Below are 18,847 nucleotides of genomic sequence, written 5' to 3' on the forward strand. Positions count from 1 at the left end.
TTGCTGTTTTCCTCAATAATGTTGCAAGTTTGCTGAGGTTCTTATTGCTGTTTTTTTTTCTGTGTGTCAGCTGTAGCTGCAGTAGAAGTAGACTGGTGCACCCCAGGTTTGTTTATTCACTAACGGCATTTATTGTGGCTACACCAGTTATCTATCTGCGATGCAGCGGCTCTTTATAGTGCATTTCTGCAGAATAAGATGGTTTTTATAACCATCAAATAGTTCTTCAGGGGTGGATTGATTCAGACGGAGCACTACTGAAGGCCTAGGTGTGAAATGCACGGTCCGCCACTGTCGACAGTGGAATATTACCGCCCAAATGTGTGAAGGCGTGCGATGCAGAACACTAACCACAGCAGAGATGAGGAGATAAGAATGAGGCACAGACTGATGTTCTGAACAGAGACAGAGACAGTGAAGACGGACCACTGACAGAAGAGACCAGCACAGGACTGGACATGGACCACAGACTGAGGATCATCTGGATGTCCTTCTGGGTCAGAGGTAAGAGGAAGGCTGGACATGGTAACCATGGAGACTCTTCGTCTCCCTGGTTACAGACGGGTCAGGGGTGTGTTTGATATCAGTCATAGCGTGTGCTGATGGTCATGTGTCTGTCATGATGGAAATGAGGCTCAAACTGACTTTAGGAGTCGATTTAGTTGTGTTATCTGACATTACATTTATTTACAATATTTACAACATACAAATAACATTAACATTATATTCACATGTATTTTGCACAGATATATGCGTTTATTAATTTATACACTGTGTGTTTAGAATATGACAAATAATATAATAGTTAAATATCAGTGTATTTGAATAAATGTCGTTTATTTATAGAGTTTATAAAATGAACCCAGAATGACGGCACTAAACTGAGTCACTGTACAAACATTCACACTCACTAAAATACTCACTATTTATGATATGATATGTATATATATATATATATATATATATATATATATATATATATATATATATGTAAAATTTATGATATGATATTTTATTTTTTTATTTATTTACTTACTAGTTATTTATTTATTTATTTATGTCTTATATTTAGATTCTTTTCTCCAGTGCTTGTGTTGGTCTTTCCTCCTCTTGTATATTTATTCTCCAGTCTTTCTTCGGAGGGGGGGGTCCTCCACACCAGGGGGGGGCTGTGCTTCCTTCTTGGGGTCTGCTCCTCCCTGGTGGGGTGGGGGTCCCTGCCGCCCACATGTGCTGGTGCTTTGTCCCTCTCTCTCTCTCTCCCTCTCTCTCTCTCTCTCTCATCAGATGTGGCTCTGGGTTGGTGGTGCTGGTGTGTGGGGCGGAGCCTGCCCCCTGGTGTGGATGGCTCCCTGTGATAGCCCCGCCCCTTTGACTTCCTGCTCCTCCTGTGTTCAGTCTGTGATATTGTGTGTGTGTGTGTGTGTGTGTGTGTGTGTATACGTGTCTGTGTGTTTGTGTATGTATGTGTGTATACGTGTATATGCGTGTTTGTGCGTGTGTGTGTATACGTGTATGTGTGTGTGTATATGTGTGTATGTGTGTGTGTCCTAACATCCCCACACTTGCTCTTTTACTTCCTGTTCTCAGTCTTTTTCTGTGTTATTTGAACATATCTGCACTGGTGTGTGTGTGTGGTGTGTGTGTGTGTGTGTGTACTACATCTACACAAATCTATAAAACATATATATTACATAAATATCCATATTAATAAAGATATATACAACTTCCATACAAACATATCAAACATATACAACTAAATATTTTCATAATTTCATGTTATTTTTTGCACTTTGCAGTTGTCATTCTTTACAGACATAATGTCAGATTATTTTCTCCATCAAACCCAGTAGTAAATCTGCAGTGGTTCTTCTGTGGGTTCTTCTGCTGTTCTTATTGGACTGCAGATCAGATTGGTCTGGATGTGGAACCGACTCTAAAATGAGTTCCACAGCCTGGACTGTGGAATTTAGACACTTTGTAAATTCATCCCAGGGGTCGGACTGGAACCTTTGGGGGGACGCCTGTTTGACCCCCCTGAACTAAAGGATGATGTTAGCTGTAGAAGGTGGACTGATCTGGGATCTGCTCCAGTGAACCTCCTCAGACCCACACATGGGTTTACTGTCCACCACTGGACAACAGGTTCACAGCTTTAGACAAAATACAAACAAAACAAAAAACAACTGTCCGCTGCAAAGACATTCCATAAAAAGTTTAAAAAATGTATCTGAAAAAAAAAATTGCATTATGATGTTTCCAATATCAGCAATTATTGAATTAAAAAAAGCCAAAACTTGTACTTTCTACAGCCTGAGGAAGTTCATATTTTGAAAGCAATATATGAACGAAATGTATATATTTCATTTCCTCATTCCTGTAGGATGTGTTTTGTCATTCATTGTCCACTGAGTGCCACAGCTGTCTATCATCACAGTAGGTTATGGACACGGCAGCATGAGTCACTGTAGAGGAACTGTTGTGGTCGATGGTTCGGTCTGATTGGATTAGAGTTCATTCGAAAGAGTAGAACATGGAAATGATATGTTGAACTGAAACACTAGGTCCAATCCCAGTTCACCCCTTGGCCCCTCCCCCTTAGCCCTACCCCTCCATTTTGTGCGTTCACTTGAAGGGGTAGGGGTGTCCCCGATTATCGATGAGTCAGAGGGGAGGCGCTAAGGGGGAGGGGCTAAGGCGGAGGGCTGTTTGACCCTCCAAACGGAGATTTTTCAGGACCACACTACAAACACAGGGGTCTGAGAAATCTGCCATAATTCAGTTCCACTCATGAGTCAGATGGAGGTAAACACAGACAAACAGTAGTGATGGGAATTCCAGTTCTTTTTAGAGAACCGGCTCTTTTGGCTCGGTTCACTAAAAAGAACCGGCTCTTTCGGCTCCCTAGTGCCTCTTCAGATTTTTTGCTGCTTAAATTAATTTATTACCAACAATAATGTAAAATTATTCACAATATGAATTACTAATGTAAAAAAAACATGCACTATATCAAATGTTTATTATATAAATACACTTTTATTTACACACTGTACACAGTGATAAAAAAAAATAAATTCTACAGTGCAAACAGAAACTCTGGACTATTTCCAAATGACCTTTCCTTACTTTGGACTCTTTCAGACTTGTCTGTTTCTCAGTCATGCTGTCGATCCTGCAGTAGCAGTAACAGTTGCAGTAGACTCACTCACACCTTCATTCAGATCTCCTTCACTTGTTTGTCTTTTTTCTTCCAGTTGCTCTGATGGATGAACACTTCTCATGTGTCTGCAGGTTGTTTGTGGAACCAGCTCTATAGGAGTTTTTGGTCGTGCACTCTCTACATTCTGCCTTAGTTTGTTCAGTGTCATTGAAATGTGTCCAGATTTTGCTGCGTTTCCTGTTGTCACTCATTTTCTCATATTTTTTTTTCCTTTCCAGTCCGTTTGTGTTGTGGTCCTGCTCTCTCTCTGCGTCTCCCTCCCTTTTGTGGTGTGGTGCTGTGTGTGTAACTCCGCCCTCTGCCCTCTGCTGCGTGTGTAACTCCGCCCCTCTGGCCCTCTGCTGTGTGTGTAACTCCGCCCCTCTGCCCTCTGCTGTGTCTGTAACTCCGCCCCTCTGCCCTCTGCTGTGTGTGTAACTCCGCCCCTCTCCTCTCTGCTGTGTGTCTAACTCCGCCTCTCTGCCTTCTGCTATGTGTAACTCCACCCCTCTCCCCTCTGTTGTGTGTGTAACTCCGCCCCTCTGTCCTCTGCTGTGTGTGTAACTCCGCCCCTCTGCCTTCCGCTGTGTGTAACTCCACCCCCTCTCCCCTCTGTGTGTGTGTAACTCCGCCCCTCTCCCCTCTGCTGTGTGTGTAACTCCGCCCATCTCCCCTCCGCTGTGTGTGTAACTCCGCCCCCTCCCCTCTGTTGTGTGTGTAACTCCGCCTCTTTCCCTCTGCTGTGTGTGTAACTCCACCCCTCTGCCCTCTGCTGTGTGTGTAACTCCGCCCCTCTCCCCCTCTGCTGTGTGTCTAACTCCGCCCCTTCCCCCTCTGCTGTGTGTGTAACTCCTCCCCTCTGCTGTGTGTAACTCCGCCCCTCTCCCCTCCGCTGTGTGTGTAACTCCGCCCCTCTGCCCTCTGCTGTGTGTGTAATCCGCCCCCTCTCCCCTCTGCTGTGTGTCTAACTCAGCCTCTCTGCCCTCTGCTGTGTGTAACTCCGCCCCTCTGTCCTCTGCTGTGTGTGTAACTCCGCCCCTCTGCCTTCTGTTGTGTGTGTAACTCCGCCCTCTCCCTCTGCTGAGTGTGTAACTCCACCCCTCTCCCCTCTGCTGTGTGTAACTCCGCCCCCTCTCCCCTCTGTTGTGTGTGTAACTCTGCCCTCTCCCCTCTGCTGTGTGTAACTCCGCCCCTCTCCCCTCCTGTTGTGTGTGTAACTCCGCCCTCTCCCCTCTGTTGTGTGTAACTCCGCCCCTGTGCCCCCTGCTGTGTGTAACTCCACCCCCTCTCCCCTCTGCTGTTGTGTGTAACTACCGCCCCTCTCCCCTCTAACCCTAACCCTATGCCCTCTGCTGTGTGTGTAACTCCGCCCCTCTCCCCTCTGCTGTGTGTGTAACTCGCCCCTCTGCCCTCTGCTGTGTGTGTAACTCCGCCCCTCTCCCCTCTGCTGTGTGTGTACTCCGCCCCTCTCCCCTCTGCTGTGTGTGTAACTCCGCCCCTCTGCCCCCTGCTGTGTGTGTAACTCCGCCCCTCTGCCCTCTTCTGTGTGTAACTCCGCCCCCTCTGCCCTCTGCTGTGTGGGTAACTCCGCCCTCTCCCCTCTGTTGTGTGTGTAACTCTGCCCCTCTCCCCTCTGCTGTGTGGTAACTCCGCCCCTCCTCCCCTCCTGCTGTATGTGTAACTCCGCCCCTCTCCCCTCTGCTGTGTGTGTGTAACTCCGCCCCTCTCCCCCTCTGTTGTGTGTGTAACTCGCCCCCTCTCCCCTCTGCTGTGTGTGTAACACTCCGCCCCCTCTCCCCTCTGCTGTGTGTGAACTCCGCCCCTCTCCCTCTATGCTGTGTGTGTAACTCCGCCCCTCTCCCCTCTGCTCAGTGCAGACAGACGGACACCCACACATATATTGACCAATCAAATGTGGCTTGAGGAAAAAAAAAAGCGATGAGAGAAAAAAAAAGCGGCTCCCACTCAGGAGCCGCCTCCCGTCGTTCACGTCAAAGAGCCGGCTCTCAGAGCCGTTTCGTTTGTGACCGACACATCACTACAAAACAGAGCAGCACGTGACCAAAGAAACACACAAATGGACAGATTTACTCCAGAACTAGAAAAGCACTCAGAGAGGAAAGACCTCCACCAAGGCAGATCTGCACCCCCCCCACCACCACCAAATGTAATCATTTGTTCCTTGTTCCAGTATCAACCTATCCTGAAAATTTTATAAAAATCATCCACTACCTTTTTGAGCTATCTTGCTAACAAACAAACAAACAAACAAACAAACAAACCCTGACAAAAACAGACTGAATCATTTGGTCGTCCGTTTAATGCTGTTTCAAAGTGTTCTAGATCGTCTTTCTGTGTAAACAGACGTCCAAAGCCATGGAACACAGACGGTTCCAGCTGCTGACCACATGGAGAACATCTGTTTATAGAAGCAGCGATGACTGATGAAGGGTTGTCCCATTTCAGAGGGGAATGTTTCAACCACTACCCTTACAACTGCATTTCAAGGAGTAGTGTCAAGTGCAAGGGCTGAGGGGGAGGGGCCAAGGGGGAGGAGCCACAGGACTGAACTGGGGTTGGGCCTAAATGTGTGTGAATATGACAGTAAAAACTGTAATAAATCATGTCATGTTTTTTTCTTTTTTCAGTGTGTCTCCTCTTCACCTCCTCTTTACCTGCTGCAGGTCAGTCCATTATCCTGTGTTCCATTTCAGTTCACACTGGGTCAAATATTTAATCTAATATTCTATGTATGTGATGTTTTGTATCTGACAGGAGTTCAGATCAGACTGGTTGGTCCTGGTTCTACTCGGTGCTCTGGTAGGGTTGAGGTCTTCCATGGTGGTACCTGGGGAACAGTCTGTGATGATGGATGGGACTTAAATGATGCTCAGGTGGTTTGTAGACAGATGAACTGTGGGACGGCGCTGAGTTGCCCCAGGCTCCGCCCACTTTGGTCACGGTTCTGGTCCAATCTGGCTCGATGATGTGGCCTGTTCAGGAAGTGAGAGTTCTCTGACTGAGTGTCCACACCCAGGATTTGGAACAGAAAACTGTGAACACGTGAGGACGCTGGTGTCATTTGTTCAGGTGAGAAATCCTTTTCCACTGTTGTCCATAAAGTTGGAATACAATACTTGGACCTTTCCTCATGAGATGCTTGTGCCGATGTGGTTGATTCTGAACAGATCAAGTGGAGCTGGGACTCAGTATGTGATCACCACCTGGTTAAAGATGATTAGTGACTGTATGAACAGGAACAAGAGGTTTCACTGGTTTCACATCTAGAATTTGTGTGGATGCTATGTGCCTCCTGTTCCTATTCCTGATGTCTTTGGGTAGATTTATATTTATATTTATATTTATATTTATATTTATATTTACATGTTTATGTTTCTATCTAAGTTGGGGGTGGGACTTATGTTTAGAAGGACAGTACAAATGTACACACTGTATGATGCATCCATGTTATGATGTTGAAAATCCACAAATAAAATTATAATAAAAGTTCTGAACAGAACTGGTGACAAAGGGCAGCACTGGTGGAGTCCAACCCTCACCGGGAACAGGTCCGACTTACTGTCGGCTACGTGGACCAGGCTGGCACTCCTTTAGTACATGGACTGAACGGCCCCTAACGAGAGGCCATCCACCCTGTACTCCTGGAGCACCCCCCCACAGGATCCCCCTGGGGACACAGTCGTAAACCTACTCCAGATCCACAAACACATGTGGACTGGATGGGTAAACTCCCATGCCCCCCCCCAGCACCCTAGCAAGGGTAAAGAGCTGGTCCACGGTTCCAGGTCCAGGATGAAAACCGAACTGCTCCTCCTGGATCTGAGGTTCAGCTGTCGACCGTACCCTCTTCTCCTGTACCCTGGTGTAGACCTTACCCAGGAGGTGAGGAGTGGGATCCCCCTATAGTTGGAACACACCCTCTGGTCCCCCATTCTTAAAGATGGGGACACCACCCCGGTTCGCCACTCCAAAGGCACCGCCCCTGATGTCCACCAGTGTTGCAGAGGCGTGTCAGCCATGACATTCCCTATAACATCCAGAGCCTTGAGATACCCAGGGTGGATCTCATCAAACCCCCCCAGCTCCACCGATGCAGAGTAGTTCCACTACCTCTGCAACTTCTGCCCGAAGAGTGGTCCATCTGTCTCCTGGTCTCTCAGCTCCGTTTCCTACATGTGTTCCTCCATGTGTTGGTGGGATTGAGGAGCTCCTCAAAGTATTCCTTCCACCGCCTGACTACATGCTCAGTTACTATTATTATGATTATGATTATGATTATGATTATGATTATTATTATTATTATTATTATTATTATTATTATTATTATTATTATTATTATTATTATTATTATTATTATTACGTTTTCAGTTTTGTCTTGGTCAGCTTTTAAATGACTAGGTGAGATAGTGATTTTTAAAGAAATAAAAAACATAGAGAATTATGGCTTGAACAGGACAGGTGGTACAGTCATTAGTACAGGTGCATCCTAACAAGAAGGTTGTGGGTTCGACTCCAACACCAGTCATGACTGATGAGATGTAATAACAGATGTGAATTAACCAAACTAGTAAACATCCGTCTACACCAGGGGTGTCCAGTCCTGGTCCTCTAGAGCTACTATCCTGCATGTTTTAAATCAGAATCAGCTTTATTAGCCAAGTATGTGAACACATACAAGGAATTTGGCTTCGGTTTTTACAATGCTCACAACAATTCCAACATGAACCCAGACAACCTGTGGACCAAGACATGATACAGACAAACTGTCCACTGGAGACGAAGACAACAATGGGTGTAGATTTACAGTGGATTTACAAGGTGATATGTACAGAGTGCAAATTTGAGCTTTTATACAGTCGGTGGGGTCCGGTCTATTAAAACTATATGTATATGTATATATTATTTACAGTGGGTTTTTACAATGTAGTATGTACAGAAAAGTGCAAATTGAAGTATTTATACAGTGAGTGGGTATGTACAGGAATACAGTTTGGTAAAAATGTATGTTTGTGTGTGTGTATATATATATATATATATATATATATATATATATATATATATATATATATATATATATATATATATATATATATATATATATTACTGCAGTGCAAATACAGTTTTTTTTCCTTTTTACAGAGTGCAGATTAGACAGTTTATACAGAGTGCAACAGTATAAGATTGTGAGGGGCGAATTTCTGTCGGGGGGCACTGACACTGGATGGGTCATGAAGTGTTCATCAGTGACGGCCTGGGGGAAAACACTGTTCCTGTGTCTGGCTGTTTTGGTGTACAGTGATCTGTATCGCCTGCGGGAGGGAAGAAGTTCAAAGAGGTTGTGACCGGGGTTGTGAGGGGTCTGCAGACATGTTTCCTGCCCCTTTCCTGAGTCTGGAGGTGTAAGTCCTGAATGGAGGGCAGATCAGCACCAATGATCTTCTCTGCAGTCCTGATTGTCCGTTTCAGTCTGTTCTTGTCCTGATTAGTGGTTGATCCAAACCAGATGGTGATGGACGTGCAGAGAACAGACTGGATTATTGCGGTGTAGAACTGGATCAGCAGCTCCTGGGGCAGGTTGAACTTCCTGAGTTGGCGCAGGAAGTCCATCCTCTGCTGGACTTTCTTGGTAATTGTGACTATGTTGGAAGTCCACTTCAGATCCTGGGAGATGGTGGATCCCAGGAACCTGAAGGTTTCCACAGTAGTCACCATGTTGTTGTGGATTGTGATGGGGGCCAGTTTAGGGGGGCTACTCCTGAACTCCACTGTCATCTCCACTGTTTTGAGTGTGTTCAGCTCCAGGTTGTTGTGACCATACCAGAGGACCAGCTGTTCCACCTCCCGTCAGTATGCAAACTCATCACCGTCCCGGATGGGGCCTTATGACCGTTGTATTGTCTGCAAACTTCAGGAGTTTGACAGATGGATCAGCTGAGGTGCAGTCATTTGTGTAGAGAGGGAGAAGAGCAGTGGGGAGAGCACATATCCCTGGGGAGCGCCTGTGCTGGTTGTCCGAGTACTGGATGTGAATTTTACTAACCTCACCTGCTGTCTCCTATTTATTAGGAAGTTTGTGATCCAATGGCAGTTGGAGGCTGGAACGGTGAGCTGGGTGAGTTCATGGTGGAGGATGTCTGGGCTGATGGTGTTGAATGCTGAGCTGAAGTCCACAAACAGGATCCCTGCATATGTACCGGGGGAGTCGAGGTGTTGCAGGATGTAGTGCAGACCCATGTTGACTGCATCATCCACTGACCTGTTTGCCCGGTAGGCAAACTGCAGGGGGTCCAGCAGGGGTCCTGTGATGTCCTTCAGGTGGCAACAGTCTCTCAAAGGACTTCATGACCACAGATGTCAGGGCCACGGGCCTGTAGTTGTTTAGTCCTGACAGATGTTTTCTTGGGAACTGGGATTATTGTGGAGCGTTTGAAGCAGGAGGGGCCTTCACACAGCTCCAGTGATCTGTTGAAGATCTGGCTGAAGATGGGGGCCAGCTGATCAGCACAGACCTTCAGACAGGAGGGTGATACCCTGTCTGGGCCTGGAGCTTTCCTGGTCTTTTGTCTCCTGAAGAGCTGACTCACATCCTCTTCACAGATCGTAAGTGTTGGTGGGGGTTGACAGGGGAAGGTGAGAGTTGATTGGTGATGGTGCGGGGGATGGGTGTGAAAGCTGGCTTCTCAAACCTGCAGTAAAAGGTATTCGGGTCGTCAGCCAGTTCACAGCTCGCTGCAATGTGAGGGGTAGATCTCCTGTAGCCATTGATGTCCTGTAGACCTGTCCACACGGAAGCAGGCTCGTTTGCTGAGAACCCGTTTTTCAGCTTCTCAGAGTAGCACCTCTGTGTCACTTTGATCTCCTTTGTCAGTGTGTTCCTGGTCTGGTTGTACAGGACTCTGTCCCCACTTGTGTAGGCCTCCTCCTTGGCCCGACAAAGCGACCTGAGTTTTGCAGTGAACCAGGGTTTATTGTTCTTGTATGTGCAGAACGTTTTGGTCAGCACACACGTCCTCACAAAAGCTAGTGTAGGATGTCACAGTGTCAGTGAGTTCGTTGAGGTCTGTGGCAGCAGCCTCAAAAACACTTCAGTCAGTGCAGTCAAAGCAGGCCTGGAGCTCCAGCTTTGACTCAGTGGTCCATCTCTTCACTGTCTTCACTACAGGCTTAGCAGATGTGAATTGCTGCCTGCAGGTAGGGAAAAGATGAACCATGCAGTGATCAGAGAACCCCAAGGCTGCATGGGGGACAGAACGATATGCATCCTTTAAAATGGTGTAACAGTGGTCCGAAGGGGTTTTGTCCCTGGTGGGACATTTTACATGCTGTCTGTATCTTGGCAATTCACTGCTGAGGTTTGCTCTGTTAAAGTCCCCAAGAACAATGAGCAGAGAGTCTGGATGTTTTCTCTCCATATCAGTTATCTGGTCAGCCAGGTGATGTAAAGCCTCACTGACACAGACCTGAGGTGGAATGTAAACCCCAACCAGAATAAATGAGGAAAACTCTCGCAGTGAATAAAACGGCTTACAGTTAATGAAAAAAGATTCCAAGTGGGGACTGCAAAATTTCTTCAACACTGTGACATCCATACACCAACCTTCGTTAATAAAGAAGCAGATTCCGCCTCCCCTCGTCTTCCCTCAGAGCTCCGTTACGCGGTCCGCTTGGAGAAGATGGAAACCCGACAGATGTAATCTGGTGTCCGGGATGTGTTCACTGAGCCAGGTTTCATTGAAACACAGGGCGGCTGATCTGCAAAAGTCCGTATTTCTGCTGTTAAGAAGCAACAGTTCGTCCATCTTGTTGTTCAGGGAGCGGACGTTTGCCAGATGAACAGACGGGAGCGCAGTGTGAGTCTGAGCTTAACGAGCGCGCCGGCTCGTTTGCCCCGTCTGCGTCTCCTGAACATCCCATAGAGAACCGCCTCTCCTCCAGCTAAAAGTTCAGAGAAAAAGCCGGATTCTGTGGAAAGAGGCAAAAAGTGTGGCTGGATGAATGTTCAGTCCTTAAAAGTTGTTCCCAAGTGTTTTGGATGATGAAAGGACAGCTTAAGACGCTACAAATAAGCAAAAACAGACAAAAACTATGGAGCAAAGCACTGAGGCGTCCGTACATGGCACCATCTTGGATAGAAGATTAAGCCTATCATCAAACTCAGCAGAAGTCTGAGAACGACCGTCAGGTGTGCTGGAAGAGGGATCCATCTAAAACATGCAGGATAGTAGCTCTGGAGGACCAGGACTGGACAGCCCTGGTCTACATCATGCACTTTTTAATTCAACTGGATTTTTTTTTTTTTTTCTTCAAACAACTTAAAAACAAGTTGAACTAATGAACAAATCTGTGTCCAAAACAAAGACAGACGTAAACACAAGAAAGGATATTTCATTGAGACAACACGACGTTACGTTAACAGAACGAGTTCTGTTTTTTCATTTGACATAAAAATTTAAGGCAGCCCTTTTACTCATATTTTTACGTTGAAACCAGAAGTTCTATTTTACAGTATGTGTGTGTTTCATTGTAATGTGAGTTAAGATTGGAAAATAACAGTGACTGTTTAACTGATGTTCATCAAACATTTTTAATTTAGGCTAAACTTGTTTGTTTTAATCAAAGACCTTTAAATGTTTGGTAAATATGTGTTTTCTGTTCCTACAGATCACATCAGACTGGTTGGTCCTGGTTCTACTCGGTGCTCTGGTAGGGTTGAGGTCTTCCATGGTGGTACCTGGGGAACAGTCTGTGATGATAGATGGGACTTAAATGATGCTCAGGTGGTTTGTAGACAGATGAACTGTGGGACAGCAGTGAGTGCCCCAGGCTCCGCCCACTTTGGTCCAGGTTCTGGTCATATCTGGCTCGATGATGTGGCCTGTTCAGGAAGTGAGAGTTCTCTGACTGAGTGTCCACACCCAGGATTTGGAACAGAAAACTGTGGACACGTTGAGGACGCTGGTGTCATTTGTTCAGGTGAGAAATCCTTTTCCACTGTTGTCCATAAAGTTGGGTGCGGTTGCTGGTCCTTGGGGCCCTCTTTGTGGGTCCCTGGTCCTTGGAGGGGGTGCGGTTGCTGGTCCTTGGGGCCCTCTTTGTGGGCCCCTGGTCCTTGGAGGGGGTGTGGTTGCTGGTCCTTGGGGCCCTCTTTGTGGGTCCCTGGTCCTTGGAGGGGGTGCGGTTGCTGGTCCTTGGGGCCCTCTTTGTGGGTCCCTGGTCCTTGGAGGGGGTGCGGTTGCTGGTCCTTGGGGCCCTCTTTGTGGGCCCCTGGTCCTTGGAGGGGGTGCGGTTGCTGGTCCTTGGGGCCCTCTTTGTGGGTCCCTGGTCCTTGGAGGGGGTGCGGTTGCTGGTCCTTGGGGCCCTCTTTGTGGGCCCCTGGTCCTTGGAGGGGGTGTGGTTGTGGTTCCATGTCTGTGTTCTTCAGTCTCAGTCTCTTTCCTTGTTCTCTTTCTTCCCTCTGATGCAGTCACTCTGTCACAGCAGATTCATGTGAACAGCTGATGTTGGCTGGATTTGGTTCTGGTGTTATTTGGGCAGTTGTTGTTTATCATATTCTGTTCAGGTTTTCTTATATTCATCATTTCATAGGTCTTATTTATTTTACAGTAATTTTCTTTCTTTCTTTCTTTCTTTCTTTCTTTCTTTCTTTCTTTCTTTCTTTCTTTCTTTCTTTCTTTCTTTCTTTCTTTCTTTCTTTCTTTTTCTTCTGCCCAGTTTTACTCAGTTCTAGTTCTAGTTTTTGTTTCCATTGTAATTATCACCATGGTTCTTATTGTTGATTTTTTTTTTATTCTTTCTTCCTTGTTCTCCCCCTTCACCTTTAACCCTTACAGACCCAAACGTCCTCCTTTAACCTAAACCTTCTACTGATCTAAACTGTTTAATTCCTGTTGATCCATTAATCCTATCAATCCATGTCAATAATTAGTGTCAAATACAGTTCTTCATCTTTTCATGGTCATCAGATGTCACCATATTTGGATGTTCAAAGGCCCTGTAGTTACCATGGAAACACCGTCATCTTCTCCAACATTGATTCTCCAGTCAAAACCCATGGAATCGGATCAATGACAGTGGACGGACACACTGGGATTTTTTTTTATTGAATAATATATAAAATGAACAAAAAATGTACTAAAATAACAAGTGACTTGAAAAATATGCAAAAAAAAAAAAAAATTGGAATTATGTAAAAAAAAATAATAATAATAAGCAAGAAAATAGATACAGTGATCAATAAAATGAACAAAATGAATAACAAATGGACGAAAGTAATCAGCAACATGAACAAAATAAGCCTCAAACTGAATGAAATTGAATCAGAACTAATAAACCCATGCAGTTGGATCAGTGCCAGTGGATGGACACGCTGGGTTTGTGTTCAGTTCAGGACAGATTGGACTGAAAAAGACACTGTTTATTCAGTTTGATCTGTTTTTATAGAAGAACCTTTGAATTTATTCTGAGCTTTAATGAACACAGGGGATCATATTCGAATAAATGGTGGTAAATTGCTTCAGAAACACAACAGTATTTGTGTGTAATAGGGATGTAACGATATGAAAATTTCATAACACGGTTATTGTGGCCAAAATTAAGTAAGTAAGTAAATTTTATTTATAGAGCACTTTTCACAGACAGAGTCACAAAGTGCTTTACCAATTCAAATCAGAATCAAATTAAATTAATTATCACGGTTATCATTATTATCGCTGTATTTATAGTTATACACACACTGAAATAATGTAACCAAGTTGTATTTTGAAAATAATAATAAAAATAAAATAAAATAATAGGCACAATGTACTTTTTGTTGGCAGAAATGTTCAAATATTAACATGCAAACATCAAACATACAAATGTGCAATAAAGGTGGCACCGTATGGCCATTGTTTGACCATTTTCCAGATCAAGTTTCAGTTGTTTTAGTTTCTTTTTCATAGATAGATAGATAGACAGATAGATGTAAACAAACTTAATAAAAATGTTGAATATAAGCAACAAATGAACAAACTACGGAACAAATTGGACACAAATGCACAAACATAAGCAGCAAAATCAATGAAAATGAACAAAAAATGAGATAAAATCAATAAAAACTGACCAAAATTGGCAAGAAAATGAATAAAATAAATGTAAATAAGTAGCACAATGATCCAGTAAATGTGCAGTACTGTGACTTTTCAAAGTGTGGTAATCAAACACAGTTATCATGATAATTAGAATTTAAACAGTAATACTAACCGTCGGGAATTTTACCGCGGTTTATCGTTATACCAGTAATCGTTACATCCCTAGTGTGTAACTGATCCTGCTCGACCTAAATGTGTCAGTTTCATCTTGTCGTTGTTCATCTGCTGCTGTTCATTCATGTCATATATTTGTATTTGAGCCTTCGTCTGTGTCACATGTAGTGCTGTGTACCGGTACGATGGACCGGTTCTGGACTTGTAAAAACATTTCGGTTCAAGTCCAAAAAAAACGGAATGTCAGGAACCGGTACTGGACTTGCAAAACAAACTAGCGCTTACGTACGGTCGCCATATTGGATCAGATCACAGGTCAGGTGAAAACAACGCTGCGACGCACCAACAGTAAAGTGTGGGACCATGTGACGAAGCTGCCTTTAGATAAAGCAAAGTGCAAACTGTGGGAAACAGATCCAGGTCGCTGGGGGAACGTCAAACATCACAAGGCACTGGAGACGCCACCACGACACAGAGACAAGCCCACATGCTGCCTCAGCCGCACTGACGGAGATGTGTGGAGGCCAAATAACAGCTGGGGAGTTTGGGCCTACGTTTGGAGGAGTTTCAGTTCAGGAACATAGGCCTGGAAATTATAATAGGCGTCTGATAGCCCCAATGTTTGGTAACTGTTGCCATAGCATCATAGCATGTGTTAGTAGAGGAACGTCAGGAGTCCTGAAAAGGCAAAGGGCAAAACAATGAACCAAGAATGCAAGACAGAGAGTCACAGACACTGTCAGCACCGCTGATTTATGGTCAAACTCACAGACTGAAACTCTGCACACTGAAATATGACCGCATGGGGATCCATCACTCATCTTATGTTGTCCCGGATCCGTACCCTACTGACCCCATGACCTGGACCTGGACCCCCGATTCAGCAGAGGAGCCCAGACAGCCCACTGCCCACACACATCCACCAGCTCCAGGAGAGAATCCAACCAGCGTGTCCTGGGTCAGTCTGTTCCACGCACAGATCCCCCAGTTTAAACAGATCCACATGTGGATCACTCATATTTAAACAGATCCACATGTGGATCACTCATATTTAAATAGATCCACATGAGGATCACTCATATTTAAACAGAACCACATGAGGATCACTCATATTTAAACAGGACCACATGTGGATCACTCATATTTAAACAGATCCACATGAGGATCACTCATATTTAAACAGGACCACATGTGGATCACTCATATTTAAACAGGACCACATGTGGATCACTCATATTTAAACAGAACCACATGAGGATCACTCATATTTAAACAGATCCACATGAGGATCACTCATATTTAAACAGGACCACATGTGGATCACTCATATTTAAACAGAACCACATGAGGATCACTCATATTTAAACAGGACCACATGTGGATCACTCATATTTAAACAGAACCACATGTGGATCACTCATATTTAAACAGAACCACATGAGGATCACTCATATTTAAACAGATCCACATGAGGATCACTCATATTTAAACAGAACCACATGAGGATCACTCATATTTAAACAGGACCACATGTGGATCACTCATATTTAAACAGGACCACATGAGGATCACTCATATTTAAACAGAACCACATGTGGATCACTCATATTTAAACAGATCCACATGAGGATCACTCATATTTAAACAGATCCACATGAGGATCACTCATATTTAAACAGAACCACATGAGGATCACTCATATTTAAACAGAACCACATGTGGATCACTCATATTTAAACAGATCCACATGAGGATCACTCATATTTAAACAGAACCACATGAGGATCACTCATATTTAAACAGGACCACATGTGGATCACTCATATTTAAACAGGACCACATGAGGATCACTCATATTTAAACAGAACCACATGTGGATCACTCATATTTAAATAGATCCACATGAGGATCACTCATATTTAAACAGAACCACATGAGGATCACTCATATTTAAACAGAACCACATGAGGATCACTCATATTTAAACAGATCCACATGTGGATCACTCATATTTAAACAGGACCACATGAGGATCACTCATATTTAAACAGAACCACATGTGGATCACTCATATTTAAACAGAACCACATGAGGATCACTCATATTTAAACAGAACCACATGAGGATCACTCATATTTAAAAAGGTCCACATGTGGATCACTCATATTCAAATAGATCCACATGAGGATCACTCATATTTAAAGAGGACCACATGTAGATCACTCATATTTAAACAGATCCACATGTGGATCACTCATATTTAAATAGATCCACATGAGGATCACTCATATTTAAACAGGACCACATGTGGATCACTCATATTTAAACAGATCCACATGTGGATCACTCATATTTAAATAGATCCACATGAGGATCACTCATATTTAAACAGGACCACATGTGGATCACTCATATTTAAACATATCCACATGTGGATCACTCATATTTAAATAGATCCACATGAGGATCACTCATATTTAAACAGGACCACATGAGGATCACTCATATTTAAACAGGACCACATGTGGATCACTCATATTTAAACAGGACCACATGAGGATCACTCATATTTAAACAGAACCACATGTGGATCACTCATATTTAAATAGATCCACATGAGGATCACTCATATTTAAACAGAACCACATGAGGATCACTCATATTTAAACAGAACCACATGAGGATCACTCATATTTAAACAGATCCACATGTGGATCACTCATATTTAAACAGGACCACATGAGGATCACTCATATTTAAACAGAACCACATGTGGATCACTCATATTTAAACAGAACCACATGAGGATCACTCATATTTAAACAGAACCACATGAGGATCACTCATATTTAAACAGGACCACATGTGGATCACTCATATTTAAACAGATCCACATGTGGATCACTCATATTTAAATAGATCCACATGTGGATCACTCATATTTAAAAAGGTCCACATGTGGATCACTCATATTCAAATAGATCCACATGAGGATCACTCATATTTAAAGAGGACCACATGTAGATCACTCATATTTAAACAGATCCACATGTGGATCACTCATATTTAAATAGATCCACATGAGGATCACTCATATTTAAACAGGACCACATGTGGATCACTCATATTTAAACAGATCCACATGTGGATCACTCATATTTAAATAGATCCACATGAGGATCACTCATATTTAAACAGGACCACATGTGGATCACTCATATTTAAACATATCCACATGTGGATCACTCATATTTAAATAGATCCACATGAGGATCACTCATATTTAAACAGGACCACATGTGGATCACTCATATTTAAACAGATCCACATGTGGATCACTCATATTTAAACAGATCCACATGTGGATCACTCATATTTAAATAGATCCACATGAGGATCACTCATATTTAAACAGGACCACATGTGGATCACTCATATTTAAACAGATCCACATGTGGATCACTCATATTTAAATAGATCCACATGAGGATCACTCATATTTAAACAGGACCACATGTGGATCACTCATATTTAAACAGATCCACATGTGGATCACTCATATTTAAATAGATCCACATGAGGATCACTCATATTTAAACAGGACCACATGTGGATCACTCATATTTAAACAGATCCACATGTGGATCACTCATATTTAAATAGATCCACATGAGGATCACTCATATTTAAACAGGACCACATGTGGATCACTCATATTTAAATAGATCCACATGTGGATCACTCATATTTAAATAGATCCACATGAGGATCACTCATATTTAAACAGGACCACATGTGGATCACTCATATTTAAACAGATCCACATGTGGATCACTCATATTTAAATAGATCCACATGAGGATCACTCATATTTAAACAGGACCACATGTGGATCACTCATATTTAAACAGATCCACATGTGGATCACTCATATTTAAATAGATCCACATGAGGATCACTCATATTTAAACAGATCCACATGTGGATCACTCATATTTAAACAGATCCACATGTGGATCACTCATATTTAAACAGATCCACATGTGGATCACTCATATTTAAATAGATCCACATGAGGATCACTCATATTTAAACAGGACCACATGAGGATCACTCATATTTAAACAGAACAACATGAGGATCACTCATATTTAAACAGGACCACATGTGGATCACTCATATTTAAACAGATCCACATGTGGATCACTCATATTTAAACAGATCCACATGTGGATCACTCATATTTAAATAGATCCACATGAGGATCACTCATATTTAAACAGGACCACATGTGGATCACTCATATTTAAACAGATCCACATGTGGATCACTCATATTTAAATAGATCCACATGAGGATCACTCATATTTAAACAGGACCACAT

General features: G+C 43.5%; 1 long non-coding RNA gene across 1 annotated transcript; it reads left to right on the forward strand.

Annotated features, from left to right (window-relative positions):
• The first annotated feature begins 422 nt into the window (after window positions 1–422).
• On the forward strand, window positions 423–6,114 carry LOC115416084 (uncharacterized). The gene is made up of 3 exons (XR_003934918.1): window positions 423–504; window positions 5,848–5,883; window positions 5,975–6,114. It is a non-coding gene; the product is annotated as an uncharacterized LOC115416084 (long non-coding RNA).
• Window positions 6,115–18,847: the final 12,733 nt, after the last annotated feature.

Source organism: Sphaeramia orbicularis, unplaced genomic scaffold (genome assembly GCF_902148855.1).
Source record: "Sphaeramia orbicularis unplaced genomic scaffold, fSphaOr1.1, whole genome shotgun sequence".
NCBI classification, from domain to species: domain Eukaryota; kingdom Metazoa; phylum Chordata; class Actinopteri; order Kurtiformes; family Apogonidae; genus Sphaeramia; species Sphaeramia orbicularis.